The sequence below is a fragment of the Lissotriton vulgaris genome, chromosome 6 (assembly GCF_964263255.1).
Source record: "Lissotriton vulgaris chromosome 6, aLisVul1.2, whole genome shotgun sequence".
Taxonomy (NCBI): Eukaryota; Metazoa; Chordata; class Amphibia; order Caudata; family Salamandridae; genus Lissotriton; species Lissotriton vulgaris.
Window position 1 is genome coordinate 1,903,086,974 of NC_141694.1, and position 20,390 is coordinate 1,903,107,363.

The window sequence follows — 20,390 nt, forward strand, 5'->3', positions numbered from 1 at the left end:
GGTGAGTGTTCAGGGCAGGAAGGCGCTTCACAGTCCCTGCACCACGGACCACAAGGAGAAGGGGGGGGGGGGGGGGGTCAGAGGGAGGGAGTGGAGATGAAAAGAGGAAGCAGGGGGCTGGGGAGAGGAAGTTCCTGAGCACATGTCTACAGGATGCTGCCAGCCCCTTCCTGTCTTCAGAGGAGCCGCGCCACAGAGCACAGGGGGGGGGGGGGGCACATTTATTGTGTAACCATCTGTCCTGAAACCTCTCAGCATCGCTTCGGGTGGGGTGCTTGGAGGGTGTCTGAGACCCCCCCCCCCCCCCCCCTGTCTGAGCACTGCTAATGACGGGTGGGGGTGACGCTTAAGCCCTGAATGTCAGACTCCGACAGGTGAGCTATTTTCAACCCAAAGTGCTATGAAGTGAGCGCGCCGTGTGATCTGCAGCAGGTGAGCGCGCCGTGTGATCTGCGGCAGGTGAGTTCTCTGTCTGGGAGGGCTGGAGCCAGGGAAGTTACTGAGTGAGGGGGTTTTGTTTCTTTGTGGGATGTACTAAGTGTAATAAAAAGGGGGCGCTTCCGGAGGGTCTCAGGCCTCTGACCATTGAAACTGGGCTGTAAATGGGACGGCTGTTCCAGTGCCGCTGCCGGTCCTATCCCTCTGTCCCTCTGCCCCCTCTCCCTCCCTCTCTCCACTCTGCCTCCCTCCCTCCCTCTCTCCCCTCTACCTCTTTCTCCCCTCTGCCCCCCTCTCCACCTTCTGCCTCACTCTCTCCCCTTTGCCTCCCTCTCTCCTCTCTGCCTCCTTCTCCCCCTCTCTCTCTCTGCCTCCCTCTCTTCCCTCTCCCTCTCTCTCTCTCTCTGCCTCCCTCTCTCTCCACTCTCTCTCTTTCTATCTCTCTCTCCCCTCTCTCACCATCTCTTCCCTCTGCCCCCCTCTCTCTCCCCTCTTCCTCCTTCTCTACTCTCTGCCCTCTCTCTCCCTCTGCCCCGTCTTCCCCCTCTCTCATACTCACTCCTTCTTTCCTCCCTCTCCCCTCTCTGCCTCCTTCTCCCCCCTCTGTCTCCATATCTTCCCTCTGCCTCCATCTCCTCCCTTTGCCTCCCTCTCTCCCCTCTGCCTCTTTCTCCCCGTCTGCCTCCCTCTCCACCTTCTGCCTCCCTCTCCACCTTCTGCCTCACTCTCTCCCCTCTGCCTCCCTCACCACCCCTCTGCCTCCCTCTTTCCCCCTCGCTCCTTCTCTCCCCACTGCCTCCCTCCCCTCTGCCTTCCTCTCTCCCCTCTGCCTCCATCTCTCCCCTCTTCTTCCTTCTTCTCTCTCACTCTCCTCCTCTTTCCCCCCTCTGTTCCCTCCCCCTCCCCCTCCCCCTCCCCTTTGTTTGTTCCATCTTTATCTTTCATCTCTACATACACTTTGGTCCTTGATTTTATCAGCTGCAATAACTATTGCACCTAAAAGAAGCCACTGGTTATCAGGCCATCATCCTTAGCCCCAGTAGGGCTGTCTCAGCCTCTCATCCTTGTGAAGTGGATATTAGATGCTGTTATAACAAGGTATGGGGTGTGATGTCATCTAACAGCGGATTTGATGTAATTTGATGTTCATTTAAACACTTTTTTTAACAATGATGTGTTATTTTCGTGCTCAAGCGTTAGATTGTCTGCGGCTGTGGGTTCACATGACAGGGGTATTGTGGGCGGGGCTCCATGCATGTGCTCTGGTCCAGTGAGCCAATGGGGTGTCAGTGTAATGTTTCCCTCTGGATGGAATCCAGGCATTGAGGTGGAAGGGTGGGTTTGGGGGGGGTGGAATCCATTTGTCAGTGTTTATTTTTAATGACTTTGATGTGTCTGCTGCTTTCATAACTCTATAAAATCAGTTTATTTCTCGTAGTTTAAATTGCAGCGTCTGTAAGAAGACTCACAGCGCTGTATTTCAGTGTTTCCTTTGCATGTTTCTGTTGCATTTGCAGCACCAAACACACAAGAATGGGAGAAAGAGAAGGGGGTGGGGCTGAGGGTGAGTTGTGGGGGCCATGCGAGTGTCAGGGTGGACTGTAGTGGAAAGGTAGAATCATTCTTGAACCCTTCAAACCTCTCCCAGTCTTGAGGTCTGTGAGTTGGACAGAAAGAGCTCGAGACGCTGACAATAAAGAGGTGAGTAGAGCCCTTGATATGAACTGTCACCTGCAGGTTACACAGTCCAGTCCCAGTGAGAGGTCAGAAGTCCAGTGCCTGCTGGGGTGGTTTGTGGATAACATCAGGTTACACAGTCCAGTCCCACTGAGAGAGGTCAGAAGTCCAGTGCTGCTGGGGTGGTCTGTGAATAACATCAGGTTACACAGTCCAGTCCCACTGAGAGAGGTCAGGAAGTCCAGTGCCTGCTGGGGTGGACTGTGGATAACATCAGGTTACACAGTCCAGTCCCACTGAGAGAGGTCAGGAAGTCCAGTGCCTGCTGGGGTGGTCTGTGGATAACATTATGTTACACAGACCAGTCCCACAGAGATCGGTCAGAAAGTCCAGTGCCTGCTGGGGTGGTCTGTGGATAACATCAGGTTACACAGTCCAGTCCCACTGAGAGAGGTCAGAAGTCCAGTGCCTGCTGGAGTGGTCTGTGGATAACATCAGGTTACACAGTCCAGTCCCACTGAGAGAGGTGAGGAAGTCCAGTGCCTGCTGGGGTGGACTGTGGATAACATCAGGTTATACAGTCCAGTCCCACAGAGAGAGGTCAGAAAGTCCAGTGCCTGCTGGGGTGGTCTGTGGATAACATCAGGTTACACAGCCCAGTCCCACTGAGAGAGGTCAGAAGTCCAGTGCCTGCTGGAGTGGTCTGTGGATAACATCAGGTTTTACAGTTCAGTCCCACAGAGAGAGGTCAGAAAGTCCAGTGCCTGCTGGGGTGGACTGTGGATAACATCAGGTTATACAGTCCAGTCCCACTGAGAGAGGTCAGGAAGTCCAGTGCCTGCTGGGGTGGTCTGTGGATAACATCAGGTTATACAGTCCAGTCCCACAGAGAGAGGTCAGAAAGTCCAGTGCCTGCTGGGGTGGTCTGTGGATAACATCAGGTTACACAGTCCAGTCCCACAGAGAGAGGTCAGAAAGTCCAGTGCCTGCTGGGGTGGTCTGTGGATAACATCAGGTTACACAGTCCAGTCCCACTGAGAGAGGTCAGGAAGTCCAGTGCCTGCTGGGGTGGTCTGTGGATAACATCAGGTTATACAGTCCAGTCCCTCAGAGAGAGGTCAGAAAGTCCAGTGCCTGCTGGGGTGGTCTGTGGATAACATCAGGTTACACAGTCCAGTCCCACTGAGAGAGGTCAGAAGTCCAGTGCCTGCTGGGGTGGACTGTGGATAACATGAGGTTATACAGTCCAGTCCCACTGAGAGAGGTCAGGAAGTCCAGTGCCTGCTGGGGTGGTCTGTGGATAACATTATGTTACACAGACCAGTCCCACAGAGAGAGGTCAGAAAGTCCAGGGCCTGCTAGGGTGGTCTGTGGATAACATCAGCTTACACAGTCCAGTCCCACTGAGAGAGGTCAGAAGTCCAGTGCCTGCTGGAGTGGTCTGTGGATAACATCAGGTTACACCGTCCAGTCCCACTGAGAGGTCAGTAGTCCAGTGCTTGCGTGGGTGGTCTGTGGATAACATCAGGTTACACAGTCCAGTCCCACTGAGAGAGGTCAGAAGTCCAGTGCCTGCTGGAGTGGTCTGTGGATAACATCAGGTTACACCGTCCAGTCCCACTGAGAGGTCAGTAGTCCAGTGCTTGCGTGGGTGGTCGGTGGATAACATCAGGTTACACAGTCCAGTCCCACAGAGAGAGGTCAGAAGTCCAGTGCCTGCTGGGGTGGTCTGTGGATAACATCAGGTTACACAGTCCAGTCCCACTGAGAGGTCAGTAGTACAGTGCCTGCTGGGGTGGACTGTGGATAACATCAGGTTACACAGTCCAGTCCCACTGAGAGAGGTCAGAAGTCCAGTGCCTGCTGGGGTGGTCTGTGGATAACATCAGGCTATACAGTCTAGTCCCACTGAGAGAGGTCAGAAGTCCAGTGCCTGCTGGGGTGGTCTGTGGATAACATCAGGTTACACAGTCCAGTCCCACTGAGAGGTCAGGAGGTCCAGTGCCTGCTGGGGTGGACTGTGGATAACATCAGGTTATACAGTCCAGTCCCACAGAGAGAGGTCAGAAAGTCCAGTGCCTGCTGGGGTGGACTGTGGATAACATCAGGTTATGAAGTCCAGTCCCACTGAGAGAGGTCAGGAAGTGCAGTGCCTTCTGGGGTGGTCTGTGGATAACATCAGGTTATACAGTCCAGTCCCACAGAGAGAGGTCAGAAAGTCCAGTGCCTGCTGGGGTGGTCTGTGGATAACATCAGGTTACCCAGTCCAGTCCCACAGAGAGAGGTCAGAAAGTCCAGTGCCTGCTGGGGTGGTCTGTGGATAACAGCAGGTTACACAGTCCAGTCCCACTGAGAGAGGTCAGAAGTCCAGTGCCTGCTGGGGTGGACTGTGGATAACATGAGGTTATACAGTCCAGTCCCACTGAGAGAGGTCAGGAAGTCCAGTGCCTGCTGGGGTGGTCTGTGGATAACATTATGTTACACAGACCAGTCCCACAGAGATCGGTCAGAAAGTCCAGGGCCTGCTAGGGTGGTCTGTGGATAACATCAGCTTACACAGTCCAGTCCCACTGAGAGAGGTCAGAAGTCCAGTGCCTGCTGGAGTGGTCTGTGGATAACATCAGGTTACACCGTCCAGTCCCACTGAGAGGTCAGTAGTCCAGTGCTTGCGTGGGTGGTCGGTGGATAACATCAGGTTACACAGTCCAGTCCCACAGAGAGAGGTCAGAAGTCCAGTGCCTGCTGGGGTGGTCTGTGGATAACATCAGGTTACACACTCCAGTCCCACAGAGAGAGGTCAGAAAGTCCAGTGCCTGCTGGGGTGGTCTGTGGATAACATCAGGTTACACAGTCCAGTCCCACTGAGAGAGGTCAGAAGTCCAGTGCCTGCTGGGGTGGACTGTGGATAACATGAGGTTATACAGTCCAGTCCCACTGAGAGAGGTCAGGAAGTCCAGTGCCTGCTGGGGTGGTCTGTGGATAACATGCAGGTCACTTGTTCTAAAGCCAGTAATAATACTGAATTTGCTTTACCGAACAAAAATGTTCAATTTTAGGTACATGGACAGGTCACCCACAACCCCATGACGTTTGGCCACCTCCACTATTATCAGCACAGGGAGTGAGAGAAGCAAACCTTTAACATGTGAAGGGTTCCGGACATCAGAGGATGACAGAGCCATCAGGTGTCAATCACTGCTGGGGCATCAGCTCTTACAGTGGGGGTCATGCCCGATGGTGCCAACGCGCTGCACCCCGAGGTCTTCTGAGTGACCCCCGAATCACTGCGACAGAACGGCTGTAGTGAACAAGCCAACATTCACAGCCCTTCTGTTTCATTATTCAAAGCATTAGGGTGCAATGACGCACTTTAAAAAACTATTCTTTTCTCAAATGCAGGACTTTAAGCCAGAGCAGGACAATGTGGCCGTAAGTGAAAGGGGCACTGTGAGGATTTGGGGGTACTGTATGATATGGGGGGGGCCTTATTGTGCAGTGCACTCATGAATACCGTCTTGGGTCCAGTCAGACTCGTTCTCTTAACCTCAAGCCCAGCCCTGGGCAGCTGTGGCTGCGAGCACTAATGCTTAGCAAAGGAACTATGGGCCATATGTACGACCCTCAACTTTTCAACTCCGAAATTGAAATTTTAGCGACTCGCAACTTGTGAGTCACAAAATCTGATGTACAACAGTGCCTCAAACACTGGCTCATTAATATTCATGAGGCAGGTCGCAATTTACGACCTATGAAGAATGGTTGGCACTCATTGGGATGGTGGCCTGATGGGGTCAGGAGACTTCCTTGTCTGTGACTGCTTTTTAAATAAAGCACTTTAAAAAAATGCAGGCTGTTGTCCTTAAAGGAAAACGGGATGCCTTTCAAAAATGAAAATGCTTTCTTTTCATTTTTAGGTCTCGCCTAGGCTGCGCTTGCGCTGTCTCGTCGAGACTTTCTGTACTCAGGTATGGACTTGAAGCTCCACCCATTTTTCTCCCATTTTTTCAATGAGCTCCTGTTAGTGTCCTTTGTAAATGGTGCCTTTTTATTCATTAATGAGCTTATTTGTCCTTCCTTAGTGCCTCCCTTTCTCCTGTTGTAACCTTCCACAAGGACAGCCTCTGATACATGTGTCATTACTCCAAATATTTTCATTGCAATCTTCAAGTACTATTTTCTTAAATCACTCACTCCTGCCTACACACTCTCCCCAAATGTTTTTTTTTTTCCCAGCACGGCACACCTCAGCTGCAATACTGGTAGCCACACCTTTCTTTTCTTATTTGCGGCTCGCCGAACTTAGCAGCACCTTTTTTTCCAATTTCTTTACGTTTCTTACAATTGCAGCACGTCCACTTTAGATGTAAACATCTTAAACTAAAGTGCGGGTGCCGCGATTGCTTCAAAAGTAAATAAATAGAAAGGAATGCATCCCTGTGCCTTTTTTTCTATTTCTTTACTTTTGATTGAAGGAATTGCAGCACCCGCGATTTAGCTTAAGATGTTCAAAGCTAAACTGCGGGTGCCGCCAAAATAACAAAAATAATAACACCTAACAAAAGGTTCAGGTGGGAGAATTAAGTGGAACAATCAAATTACAAACATATAATCAAACATTTACTAAAAAAAGAAGGAAAAAGAGGAAAAAAGAAGCCTATATATACAAAAGAAATGTATTACACAATGTATTTAAAACAACACAATAACGCTCAAAAAGGAAAAACCGTTGGCAATACACTAACAAACAATTCACATGCCAAACAAGTGGCTAACAACCAGACATTACATATAAAAAGAAAGAAACAACAAACAACAATGATGTGTCCGTCACAAATTGTGGCCACAGGAAGCCTCGACGGCGTTTCGACCGCAGGGTTACTGTGCGGTCATCATCAGGACTACAGTTTATTTGAGCGTAAAGTTTCACTTGATACAAGGCAGGCCAATCCTAGCTAGGTTGGCTGATTGCAGGAAAAAAACAAACTTTAAAAGATTCAATTGCTAGAGCAATCCAATGCTTCCAGTTTTACTCAGGCGAACATAGATAGCCTTTTTGAGTCTGCTTAAACCATATCTTCAGCAGGTAACAAATAAATGGAAAGTGGCAATGCCCCAATAATTCAATCAAAAAAATGCACTGTTTTAATTTCACTTGGGCAATTATAAATAACGCCTGTAGGTCTGCTCTGCCAATATATTCAGCAAGAGACCAGTAGTGTAGGAATTAGCCCAATCAATCGGCTAACTCAGCCCACAGGAAATAAGTAGCAACAACAAATGAAAGAGGGAAGACATCAATTTATAAAAATAGATTATATTTTTATGAAATTATAAATACCTCGATGAACAAAATCCATCAGAGCGTTCCGGAGATACAGATTTTAGAAGATAATATCACTTTTAAATGCAATTGCAAACAAGCATTGGCCAACAAAAACTTTGAAAACTTTGGAAAAGTTTGAAACAGTTAATTTGGTTACTCCTGCCGGGTTGGGGAACTGATGTCAGCAGGACAGGGGTCTCGGGGGCCAAGGTGGACACTTTGTTATGTCATAAATACTTTCAAAATGCACAAATACCCAGATGTGCCTTTGCACTGACACTGTCACAAAGGTCTGAAAAGCCCTACTGATAATTAAAAGGAAAGGTTTTTAAAGCATCCTGAAGGACAAAAGATCGTTCATGGATTTAATGTATAGTGAAGGAGGCTCTACAGAATGACATTGCACAAGTGGCAAAGGGCTGGGGCTTTTAAGAGCAGATCATGCGGAGCTGGCGGACAAAGTGAAAGCAAATGAAGCGGCATTGAAAGATCTGGTGCCGACCCAAGCTGCTACGGTTGTTAAATTGGGGCACGCTTTGGAGCGTATAGAGTTGTTGGAGAAGAGAGCGGAGGATGCCAAAAGCAGGAATCGCCGTAATAAGATACGGGTGGTAGGCCTGCCGGAGAAAGTGGAGGGGGAGGACATGATGGCCTACTTGGAAGACTGGCTCAGGACAGTGGTCGCACCAGAGGGCCTGTCTCCCTTTTTCACGCTTGAAAGAGCACATAGGGTCCCGGCCAAGCCTCCACTACAGGGCCGTCCACCGAGACCTGTGGTGGCGAAGCTGCTTCATTATAAGGACAGGAACACGCTGATTCAGAAGGCATGCACGATGGGACCCTTCACGGTCGAGAACAGCAAAGTCACGCTGTTCCCGGACTACAAGCAGGAGATCCAGAGGCGCAGGGCCTCCTATCTGTCAGTTAAAAAAGAGCTCAGTGGGAGAAGGAATTCAGTACTCATTGCTGTTTCCGGCCAAGCTGAGGGTCATCGTCGATGGAACTACGCAGTTCTTTTTTGCCCCTGACGAGGCATGGATATGGCTTGAGACGTACAGGGCGGGCACGGACCGAGGAGGCCTCCAACACTGTGCGTAAATCCCAACGTATACAAAAAAGGATCAGGTCCCTGCGGAAACAACAAAAAGACGCAAATTGCGGCTGACAAACAGGGGGCATTGGCTGCGACGGCGGCGATCACTGGGTCGCAGAAGATGGAGTCGGAGGTGGGCACGGAATCGGACGACGGTAAAGTGCGATCGGACACTGAACTTTCTGAAGCGGACAGCAGCAAAGGCCCCTCGGTCACGCCGGCGACGGCGGAAGGCATGTTGGATGAATGACTTATCTGAGAAAACTGGAGCGATGGGTAGGCCATTTTGGACTGGCGACACAAATGTCTCTAATTGGGGTTGGCGGGGGGACTGATTCATACAGAGCACTGCCTAGTGGGATCTAGGGCGGGGGTTAGCGCGGCGAACACTGCTTCCTGTTGGAGCCGAGACACCCCTCAACTGCCCTTAAGGCACTCTGCAGTGACTACTGCAGACTATAGTTGTGTGTTTTTGAATAGTTTGGATGGGGGCTGATAGACTGATATTAGGTCCTGTTCTGGGGGGGAGGGTTGTGGGAGTTGAGTGGGGTGTTGATTGTTGGGGAATTACTGGTGGTGTGGGTGGAACGAAACTCTTGAAGCGGGCAGGTGAAGACGATGGGAACGTTACCTGAACTGCGATGTATCACATGGAATGTAAGGGGTCTGAATACGATGACTAGGAGGCATAAGGTACATGCATATTTGGTGAGGAGGGGGGTCCAGATCGCCTTGCTGCAGGAAACGCATCTAACTAGAGAGGAGGGTCAGGCGGTACAGCCTCGATGGAGAGGACAAGTTTTTAGCACGGCGTATTCGGCCTTTGCTAGAGGGGCGCTAATCTGGGTGAGAGCGGGAGTCCCTTTCCAGGCCACGAGACATACTTTGGATGCAGAGGGCGGGTTCGTGGCGGTGGAGGGTAAGCTATATGGGAGGGATGTAGTGCTCTGTAGCATTTACGCTCCGAATGTAGAGCAGGTACGCTTTTATGAGAGGCTATCTGGGACATTGGCGCATTACTTGGCGGGTTCTGCGATAGTGGGGGGAGACTTTAATGCGATAACAGACGTTGCCTTGGACAGATTGCATCTTCCACTAACTGCGTCTCCAGTTAGGAGATTGGCGAAAAGCAGATCAGAATGGCAGGACAGCTGGGGGCTGGTAGATACATGGCGTAGGCAACATCCCAGAGATAGGGATTATTCCTTTTTCTCCGCTATACACGACCTGCATGTTAGGATTGACACAATTCTTTGTTCTCGAGAGATAGCACATATGGCTGCGCGCTCTGAGTACCTCACACGCACCGTTTTGGATCATAACCCGATGCTACTCTCGCTTACTTGGCAGCGCGTGCGCTCAGCGATTCCTACTTGGCGGCTCTGACCGGAGACGCTGGACGATCGGGTTTTTTGCACGGAGATACAAGTGGGAATAGAACACTATTTTGAGGAAAACCATGGGACAGTGGAGACTAGGGCAGCGGAGTGGGACGCTTTTAAAGTTGTGGTGAGAGGATTGTGTATTAGTAAGTACTCGGGAGCCAGGAAGGTGGTACTTAACGATGTGACGAGAGCTGAGGAAGGGTTGCGAGAACTAGAGAAGCATAGGCCGGATGAGCCGGAATTACAGGAGCAGCTACTGGAGGCGAAAGAGAAGGTAGCGGCAGAGGCGGAGAGGTTGCGCTGCTTCGACCACAAAAATTACATGGCGAGGACGCATGCGGAGGGAGATATGGTTGGAACCCTGCTTGCAAGATTGGCGAATCCGGTGTCGAAGGGCAACCCGATCTTGAGCGTGGTGAATGAGGCAGGACAGTTGGTTTATTCTCAGGCGGAGGTGCTTGCCCGGTTTCGAAGTTATTACGAATCCTTATATAGGAGTACACTAGACGTGGGGGATGCCGATATCGAGGGATACTTGGATGAGATCCCACTGCCTCAATTGGAGGACAAGCGGGTGAAACTGTTGGACCAGGATATCATGCTAACTGAGGTACGGGTCGCGATAAAGCTAATGGCCCGGAAAAAGACTCCGGGTGTTGATAGACTACCCGTTGAATTTTATGCACAATACATTGATATTTTGGCACCTCGGTTATTGGAGGTATACAAAGAGGCCGGGAAGCAGGGCCACCTGCCGACGTCAATGAGAGAGGCGTTGATTATACCACTGTGTAAGTCGGGGCGAGACCAGGAGGATATGGCTTCTTATGGGCCGCTGTCCATGCTGACAGTGGACTATAAGATTTTGAGTAAGATCTTGGCGACCCGTCTCTTGCCGTTCATGACTACGTTGGTCCATAAGGACCAGGCGGGGTTTATTCCTACTAGGCACACTGCGTCGAACATTAGGAGGTTATTGCGGGTTATTGAGGGCGGTCAGCCTGACTCCGAACTGCCAGCGGTCCTGTCTGTCGACATAGAGAAGGCCTTTGATAGCTTGGAATGGCCGTTTTTACATCGGGTGCTTGAGCGGTTTGGCCTGGGTGTGCGATTTGTGCATTGGACGAGAGTGTTATACGCTGCGGCGACGGCTAGGGTGCGGCTGGGAGAGGTCATATCTACCCAATATCCAGTTCTGAGGGGAACGAGGCAGGGATGTTCGCTGTCCCCGCTCCTGTTTGCACTGGCCATGGAACCACTTGCGATCCAGGCGCGTTCGGGGCAGGTTTACCGTGGGCTCGTGTTGAAGGGAGCACCGCAGTATGTTTCTCTATATGCAGACGATCTGCTCCTTTTTCTGGAAAACACCGGGATAGCATTGCGAGCCGCGGAATCACTGCTTTTGCGATTCGGGCGGGTGTCAGGCATTAGGATCAATTGGAATAAGACGTGTCTTTTCCCGGTCCGCCCTGGATTGCATGAGTCGTTGGAGGTAGGGGAGTTAAAATGGGAAACACCGGGATAGCATTGCGAGCCGCGGAATCACTGCTTTTGCGATTCGGGCGGGTGTCAGGCATTAGGATCAATTGGAATAAGACGTGTCTTTTCCCGGTCCGCCCTGGATTGCATGAGTCGTTGGAGGTAGGGGAGTTAAAATGGGAACCAACAAGCTTTACCTATTTAGGGGTCAGGATTTATCATGAGAGTGCAGACCTGCTAGACGGGAACGTCGGGAGATGCATAAGAGCTCTGAAGGGGTGTATGGCGTTTTGGTCGACGCTCCCTTTGGCGGTGGTGGGGAGAGTAGCTCTACTCAAGATGGTGGCTTTGCTCAGATTGCTTTATTACTTTCGTACTCTACCAGTTTGGGTCCCGCCGCGGGTATTTAAGGAGTTGAGGTCACTGATCGTGGGCCTTTTGTGGGGCTCCGGGAGACGGAGAGTAGCACTGACCACACTGGTGAGACCCAAGCAGGAGGGGTGGCTGTACCTGATTTTGAGCTTTATTATCTGGCTGCTCAGTTGCAGAAATTGACACAGGAGATTGACGCGGAATTCAGAGGTCCGGAGGATAGGAGGGGGCTCGGGATACCGCGACACATTCTGTCCTACATAGTTATGCAGCAGAGGCTTGATGTACGGGATCTCACGCTGGAGGAGCGCACGCTACGGCAGTGCTGGGCCAGGAGTCAGCGCAGGATGGGTGTGGTACATCCCTACGCGCCTGAGATTCCTCTGGGTATGCTGACGGCGCTTCCACATGGCAGAGACTGGTCTCCCCTCCTGGAATGGGAGGAGTTAGGAATCCAAATGGTGGGAGATTTGTACATGAACGGAGAGCTGATGCCGTTTTGGGCGCTACACGACACATTCGGGCTCCCGGAAGGTAGCTTCCTGCTTCACGCGGCTGTAGCGGCAGCGGTGAGGAAACATTGGGGCAGGGGGCAGGAGGAACCTGAGACCACAATGGCTTGCCAGTATGTAGTGATGGCAGCGGGGACCTTCAAAGCAATTACTTGCGTACATCAGAGGATGCTGGACGAAGGGTTGAGACCGTTGCTGGAGTTGAAATCGAAATGGGAGGCGAGTGTAGGCCGCCCTATCCCAGATACGGCATGGTGCAAGATTCTTGGGAGGGCATGGAAAGGAAGTGGGAATGCCCGATTTCAGCAGGTGCAGTTCTTTATCTTGTATCAGGCTTGCCTGACTCCAGGGAAGATTAACAAATATTTCAATGTCCAAACTGCGGCATGCCCCAGGTGCCGAGAGGAAGAGGTGGAATTGGAACACATGTTGTGGCATTGTCTGGTGATGGGCAGCTATTGGGTGGAGGTAGGCGCTCTTCTGACTGAACTCACAGATAGGCAACTGACCTATGAATTGGCAACATGCTTGCTGCACTGGTTTCCACACACAGCCAAGAATAAGATCACCAGTAAATTCATTGACTTGGGCCTATTGTTAGCCAAGAGAGAGATAACTTGGCATTGGAAATCAAGGGACGGGCCGTCTAGCAGCCGCTGGCGAGCGGAGTTCTGTAAATGGGCAAGCAGTGAAAGTGTGATCAGGTTCCGGCAAGCTAAGCGCGGGGGAGGAGATAAGGCAATGGAAATGGCGAGAGCATGGGAAGCACTGGTTCAAGCTTTGTTATTACAACAATCGGACGAAGAGGATGAATGAGTAATTACGGGCATGTGGTCATCTACAGGGGGAATTGTCTATAACTATCTGGATCGCTGAGAGTTCTAGATACTATGGAGAAGTGAATATACCCACACCACTGCAATCGGGGGGGGGAGGGTATGTATGGGGAGAGTTGGGGATAATTAAGGGGACAGGTTTGTGGTATATGAAGAATGTAAGAAATGTTTTCATGTATGATGAAAATAACCAATAAAATCTGTTTTCAAAAATGTATTTAATGTGTAGAGCAAGAGTGTGCCGCAATTTAGAAGAACACATCACAAAGCGTTACCCACCCTATGAGGAGCATTTGAATTTAGGGACAACAACATTCTTGTCACCAATGAAGCATAGCTGCCTATTAGATAGCACCATTGAAAACCTTCTCTCAGATATTCTGTGCCTGTCTCATGAGGTGCTTGTAGGTGGTGCACAAGCTTCAGAGCTGATTCGTTGTTTTTAAGCAGCCAATGAAGCTTGTGCAGGGCGTGTGTTACAGGTTGAAATGTAAGAATCCCTAGCCACATGCTTGCCGCTGCATGTTGGAGGCTTTGGAGACTGTTCACAAACTATTGTTGCATGTTCAAGTAGAAACCATTACAGTCGTCTATTTTAAATAAGACTAAGTCTGCCACGTAGGTTTTTGTAAAACCGGTGGAATATAAGGGAGGGTCTTCTTCACTATCTTTAGTGTAAAGAAGGAGGAGGGAAGAGTGGAATTGACTTGATCTCCATATGCGAGCTTGATGTTCATTGAGACAGATTGTTTACCTTCCTGGCTGGTACTGGGAGAGTTCCTGGCTGGTAATGGGAGAGTTCCTGGCTGGTAATGGGGGAGTTCCTAGCTGGTAATGGGAGAGTTCCTAGCTGGTAATGGGAGAGTTCCTAGCTGGTAATGGGAGGGTTCCTAGCTGGTAATGGGAGGGTTCCTGGCTGGTAATGGGGGAAATCCTAGTTGGTAATGGGAGAGTTCCTGGCTGGTAATGGGAGACTTCCTAGCTGGTAACGGGGGAGTTCCTAGTTGGTAATGGGAGAGTTCCTAGCTGGTAATGGGAGGGTTCCTAGCTGGTAATGGGAGGGTTGCTAGCTGGTAATGGGAGGGTTCCTAGCTGGTTGTGGGAGAGTTCCTAGCTGGTAATGGGAGAGTTTCTGGCTGGTACTGGGAGAGTTCCTAGCTGGTAATGGGGGAGTTCCTATTTGGTAATGGAAGAGTTCCTAGCTAGTTGTGGGAGAGTTTCTAGCTGGTAATTGGAGAGCTCCTGGCTGGTAATGGGAGAGTTCCTAGCTGGTTGTGGGAGAGTTCCTAGCTGGTTGTGAGAGAGTTTCTAGCTGGTAATGGGAGAGTTCCTGGCTGGTAATGGGGAAGTTCCTAGCTGGTAATGGGAGAGTCCTAGTTGGTAATGGGAGAGTTCCTGGCTGGTAATGGGAGAGTTCCTAGCTGGTGATGGGAGAGTTCCTAGCTGGTAATGGGAGAGTTCCTAGCTGGTAATGGGAGGGTTCCTAGCTGGTAATGGGAGGGTTCCTGGCTGGTAATGGGGGAGTTCCTAGTTGGTAATGGGAGAGTTCCTGGCTGGTAATGGGAGACTTCCTAGCTGGTAACGGGGGAGTTCCTAGTTGGTAATGGGAGAGTTCCTAGCTGGTAATGGGAGGGTTCCTAGCTGGTAATGGGAGGGTTCCTAGCTGGTAATGGGAGGGTTCCTAGCTGGTTGTGGGAGAGTTCCTAGCTGGTAATGGGAGAGTTCCTGGCTGGTACTGGGAGAGTTCCTAGCTGGTAATGGGGGAGTTCCTATTTGGTAATGGAAGAGTTTCTAGCTAGTTGTGGGAGAGTTTCTAGCTGGTAATTGGAGAGCTCCTGGCTGGTAATGGGAGAGTTCCTAGCTGGTTGTGGGAGAGTTCCTAGCTGGTTGTGAGAGAGTTTCTAGCTGGTAATGGGAGAGTTCCTGGCTGGTAATGGGGAAGTTCCTAGCTGTTAATGGGAGAGTCCTAGTTGGTAATGGGAGAGTTCCTGGCTGGTAATGGGAGAGTTCCTAGCTGGTGATGGGAGAGTCCTAGTTGGTAATGGGAGAATTCCTGGCTGGTAATGGGAGAGTTCCTAGCTGGTAATGGGAGAGTTCCTGGCTGGTAATGGGAGAGTTCCTGGCTGGTAATGGGAGAGGTCCTAGCTGGTTGTGGGAGAGTTCCTAGCTGGTTGTGGGAGAGTTCCTAGGTGGCAATGGGAGAGTTGCTAGCTGGTAGTTGGCGAGTTCCTGGCGGGTAATGGGTGAGTTCCCCGCTGGTAATGCAAGAGTTCCTGGCTGGTAATGGGAGAGTGTCTAACTGGTAATGGGAGAGTTCCTAGCTGGTAATTGGAGAGTTCCTGGCTGGTAATGGAAGAGTTCCTAACTGGTAATGGGAGAGTTCCTGGCTGGTATTGGGAGAGTTCCTAGCTGGTAATGGGAGAGTTCCTGGCTGGTAATGGGAGAGTCCCTGGCTGGTAATGGGTTAGCTCCTAAGTGGTAATGGGAGAGTTCCTAGCTGGTTGTGGGAGAGTTCCTAGGTGGCAATGGGAGAGTTGCTAGCTGGTAATGGGAGAGTTCCTGGCGGGTAATAGGAGAGTTCCTAGCTGGTAATGCAAGAGTTCCTGGCTGGTAATAGGAGAGTTCCTAGCTGGTTGTGGGAGAGTTCCTAGCTGGTTGTGAGAGCGTTTCCAGCTGGTAATGGGAGAGTTCCTGGCTGGTAATGGGGGAGTTCCTAGCTGGTAATGGGAGAGTCTTAGTTGGTAATGGGAGAGTTCCTGGCTGGTAATGGGAGAGTTCCTAGCTGGTAATGGGGGAGTTCCTAGTTGGTGATGGGAGAGTTCCTAAATAGTTGTGGGAGAGTTCCAAGCTGGTAATGGGAGAGTTCCTACCTGGTTGTGGGAGAGTTTCTAGCTGGTAATGGGAGAGTCCTAGTTGGTAATGGGAGAGTTCCTAGCTAGTTGTGGGAGAGTTCCTAGCTGGTAATGGGAGAGTTCCTAGCTGGTAGTGGGAGAGTTCCTGGCTGGTAATGGGAGAGTTCCTAGCTGGTTGTGGGAGAGTTCCTAGCTGGTTGTGGGAGAGTTCCTAGGTGGCAATGGGAGAGTTCCTGGGGGGCAATAGGAGGGTTCCTAGCTGGTAATGCAAGAGTTCCTGGCTGGTAATGGGAGAGTTCCTAGCTGGTCATGGGAGAGTGTCTAACTGGTAATGGGAGAGTTCCTAGCTGGTAATGGGAGAGTTCCTGGCTGGTAATGGGAGAGTTCCTAACTGGTAATGGGAGAGTTCCTAACTGGTAATGGGAGAGTTCCTGGCTGGTAATGGGAGAGTTCCTAACTGGTAATGGGAGAGTTCCTGGCTGGTAATGGGAGAGTTCCTAAGTGGTAATGGGAGAATTCCTAGGTGACTTGTGTTAGTAGTCGGAATCGCACTTGCGTTTGCTGTTAGTAGATACGGTTCAGACTGGTGGGTGGTGCTGTCGAAGTGTAGCTCACTGTGCTCTAAGCTGACTAACATCCAAAGTGCGGCACTTCCCTCAGGAGTGTCGTCCCTTCGACGCACTCTTGAATAAGATTCACGTTATTGGTTCAATGATGGTCTTAACGGGTACTTGTAGAAATTTCAAATGTTTTTATTTTCTTTAGTTCATTTTATTCCTTCATAAAACGTTTCAAAAACATACGTTCATATTAGTTCTGCCCAATGCATTTCGGGCTTTAGCCCTTCGTCAGGGGTCTTGAAAGTCCTGCAAAATAATACAAGAGCATGTAGTTCCAGGTTTCTAATATTTGCGTAAAACATAGATTACCATAACATGCAATCATGCAAACCTTGTTCTGATGTAACAAAAGAATAATTTCAGGGGGATGGTATCAGAAAGACGGCAAAATTTAAAGAAAATAACGACCAAGTTTAAAGAAAATGACCCATGTGTTTAACGTTTCGTGCCAGGTAGATAGGTGGGTTGGTTAATGCTTCGGTTATGAATATTCGTAAAGGAACAGGTTCTCGTGCATAATACTATGACTTTGCGGTTAAAGTGAAACGGTATACGTGCCGTACGTATTCGATATATGTGAACCGCTTCTCTGCAAATGTGCAACATGCAAGTGTGAAATTGTGATGGCGTTTGTTTCTGACCTGTGACGGACGCTTTCTCCATGCGTTAAGTGGAGCTGTGCGGAAAAAAGTATAACAGTATTAAAGTGTAACAATATTAAAAAAGCGTTTCTCCACTATGCTTTGTGAAGCTGTTTGTGCAGTCAATGTGCAGCACAAGGGGCAGCTAACGTACCCGTAATGCCAGAAGCCATTGGCCCTGTGGGTGCTAACTACAGGGAATTGGCCTGCAGAGCAGGAATTGAGCTCACTGGTGATGCGAGTCCCACTATCCCCCGACCATTATGTATGACATCGAGCCCTAATGGGAACCGCAGATCTGGGCCTGGGAGGCTTGGGGATAAGTGGTAGGGTTAATTCCTTTTGTCCAGCTGATCAGATCCCGCCCCAGCACATGGGCCCTTCGAGACCACCAGCTATTGATCAGGCCAAGTCTACTATGAGAGCTGGTGATCATCATAGAGATGGTCCCACTGCGCTGTAGGCCGCGAATACTATGTGCTCTGCAGATGTGCTAGATCTGCCCCCGGCTGCATGTCCTTAGGTCTTGGTTCTTGCCGGTGTTCCACCACTTAGACCAGACCAAACTGAATCTTGGACCCAACTGTGCAATAAAACGGTAGACTGGTTATCTAAACATAAAGGTTTTAGGGTACCCATGAGCAACAATATCATCATGGTATACAGAGTTGGGAGGGTGGGACGATCATTGAAGAACTTTGAGGGGGATTGTGTGGTCATTAATTTTCGAAATCCTGCTGTGGTACAGACGATTTTAAGGGCGTAGGATCCGTGCCCAATGTTCGCCACCTCCATTTAGGCCTTGCCATAGGGATACTTTTATAAGCCTTCTGTGAGAACCTTGACGGTGTCTGTTCCCTCCATCCCCTTGTCCAGCAGGTTTCAGGCACTTTCTGGTTTAGATGCTCAAGATCGACTACCTGTTAGCAATGCAGTACCCGTTGTCTTAGACAATTTGGTGGAATTACTGGACGATGTAATACATGTTCCCATGGTTAGTTTATCGAATTTTAATCCGTCCTGTCCCTTGAACCGCCAGACTTCATCAGCTGGTATAGGAAAATCCACTTCTATCTTAACAATAACTGATGGAGGCATAATGAAAGTTTTAACATGGAATATTGCTGGTTTAAGGGCATAAAAGGGTGACGCCAGTTGGGAACTTTTTCTTGCCGCACATCACATTATAGCCCTTCAGGAAACGTTGGAGGCTAATGAAACCTACTATTTGGATGGGTTTATATCTTTCTGTAAACTCGCGACACCATCCAGTATGGGTAGAGCAAGGGGGGGGGCTACTATTGATGATTAATCTTAAATTGTCTTACAAAGTAAAGTTGATCAAATGATGTTCTCCCCAAATCTTAGTGGTAGAGTTGACAGGGAAGAACTGGCCAACTCTTCTAGTGGTTAATTTTTATAATTCTTTCACTAGAACTGACGTGTTATAGCATCTTAGAGCTCTCACTGGTTTTTTGGGCGATTATGGTGACAGTACTGAAACACACTATGACACATTAGTCCTGGGAGATTTTAATATTCATGCTTTCCCTAACAATTGCTTAGCAAGGCTGGAGGAGGATCATGGCCCTCAGGGGCTAACCCACTTTGAACGTACCTCATACGGAATTGTTTTAGAAAGTTTTTTATCATCCCATAACTTGATTTGCCCTGAGCATTCGGGCAGGATAGTCCCTATACCTACATATGTTAGTCATGGCCGTCACAGTATAATTAATTATATTCTCGTCTCCTCTTCATTGATGTCGACACTAGGCACATTTATCACAACAAAAAATTGTCTTACTGATCACAATCCTCTAACATTGGACCTTAATATACATGCTGTAAAGAATGGTAGGAGTGACAGGATGCACCCCTGCCGATTTTGAGAATAATTCAGCGAAGTGAGCACACTTTCTGGCAGCTTCCCAGGAGAACGGATCAACGGATTTACGTCCACTTGGAAGCTTTGGTGCCCAAACAAATAAAAATAACTGCTTCAAACAAAACGGGGATATTGATTCATCAGAACCACATATGAAGGCAGTGATCCAGAAGACTTAAGAGTCTTGTTGGTCCTGAGGAGAACTCCACCAGATTGAGGGTTGGAAACGCGTAAACCTGGTCCCAGGTCACACAGACTTTGTATCTGTTGGGTGTTATAAAAAGAAAAAGAAAAAGTTCAGCTTTATTCATTTTGATAAAAAGATAAAAGTTGTTTGAATTTGGATGATAGTTTGTTTTATTCTTTTAGTGTTTTGTATTGGGTTTGTACATTGGGACCATTGTATATTAGGAGTGTCTGCAGTTTGAGAGAGGTGTGTATGTGGTTCAGGTCAAATGTGCAATTTGTAAATGTTTTGTATGTTTTGTATATTTTGTACATATTTGTATAGATAAGTTGTTTATATCTTGTATGGTTACTATGCACAAAGAATATAGTGTTTTCAAAAAAATACAAAAACAAACGATTTGAATAAATCATTAGATGTTGCAAATGACAAAGCAGACGTTTATGTTTCATTCATAAATGTTTAGTTGAAGATTCTTTAATCTGTCTTAGTTCTGGCAAACGTTTTGTTTCATATAGTATTTGACTCAGCCTGACGAAGTTTGGAGTCAAGACCCATTACTGTTTTTTAGTAAAGAATGGTAGGAGCATGACCCAACTAAATAATGCTAATATTGCGCCTATAGATCAAGCGCGCTGAATGAGGTGGGATCTGATCACCCCTGACAGTTTTATTGACAGTCTAATTACCAACTGAGCCTAGGAGTTTGGGATCTGTTCAGACCAGGACTCCCACCTACTATCGGTCCTTGATGCCTTTGACTGAATTGCAAAGCAGGTTGCCTTGAATTTAACTGTATCCTGTAGACCAAGCCTCCTAAATTTAAAAAAATGGTTTGACATAACCTGTATGAATACCAATAAGGAACTCATGCAGGAACTTAGCCCCTTCGCCGCAGGGGTAATTCCCCCACGGCACGGGGGAAGGAGTGGGCGCAGGGCCGCAATGCTCATGACGAGCCTAGCTCGTCTTGAGGCACAGTGGAGCTGTGCACATGACAAGCTGGGCTCGTCACGACTCCACCCACTGATTGATTCTCCCACACAGGGGGGAATCAATTGCGCGTGGGAGTGCTGTGGCCGTTATG

At 49.2% G+C, this 20,390-nt stretch overlaps 1 protein-coding gene across 1 annotated transcript in view; it reads left to right on the forward strand.

Annotated features, from left to right (window-relative positions):
• The first annotated feature begins 209 nt into the window (after positions 1 to 209).
• LOC147709859 (uncharacterized) overlaps positions 210 to 20,390 on the forward strand; it is a 49,112-nt gene continuing 28,931 nt past the window's right edge. The window contains exon 1 of the mRNA XM_086928311.1: positions 210 to 459. The gene's annotated coding sequence lies outside the window, so the exon portion shown is untranslated. The remainder of the gene's footprint in view (positions 460 to 20,390) is intronic.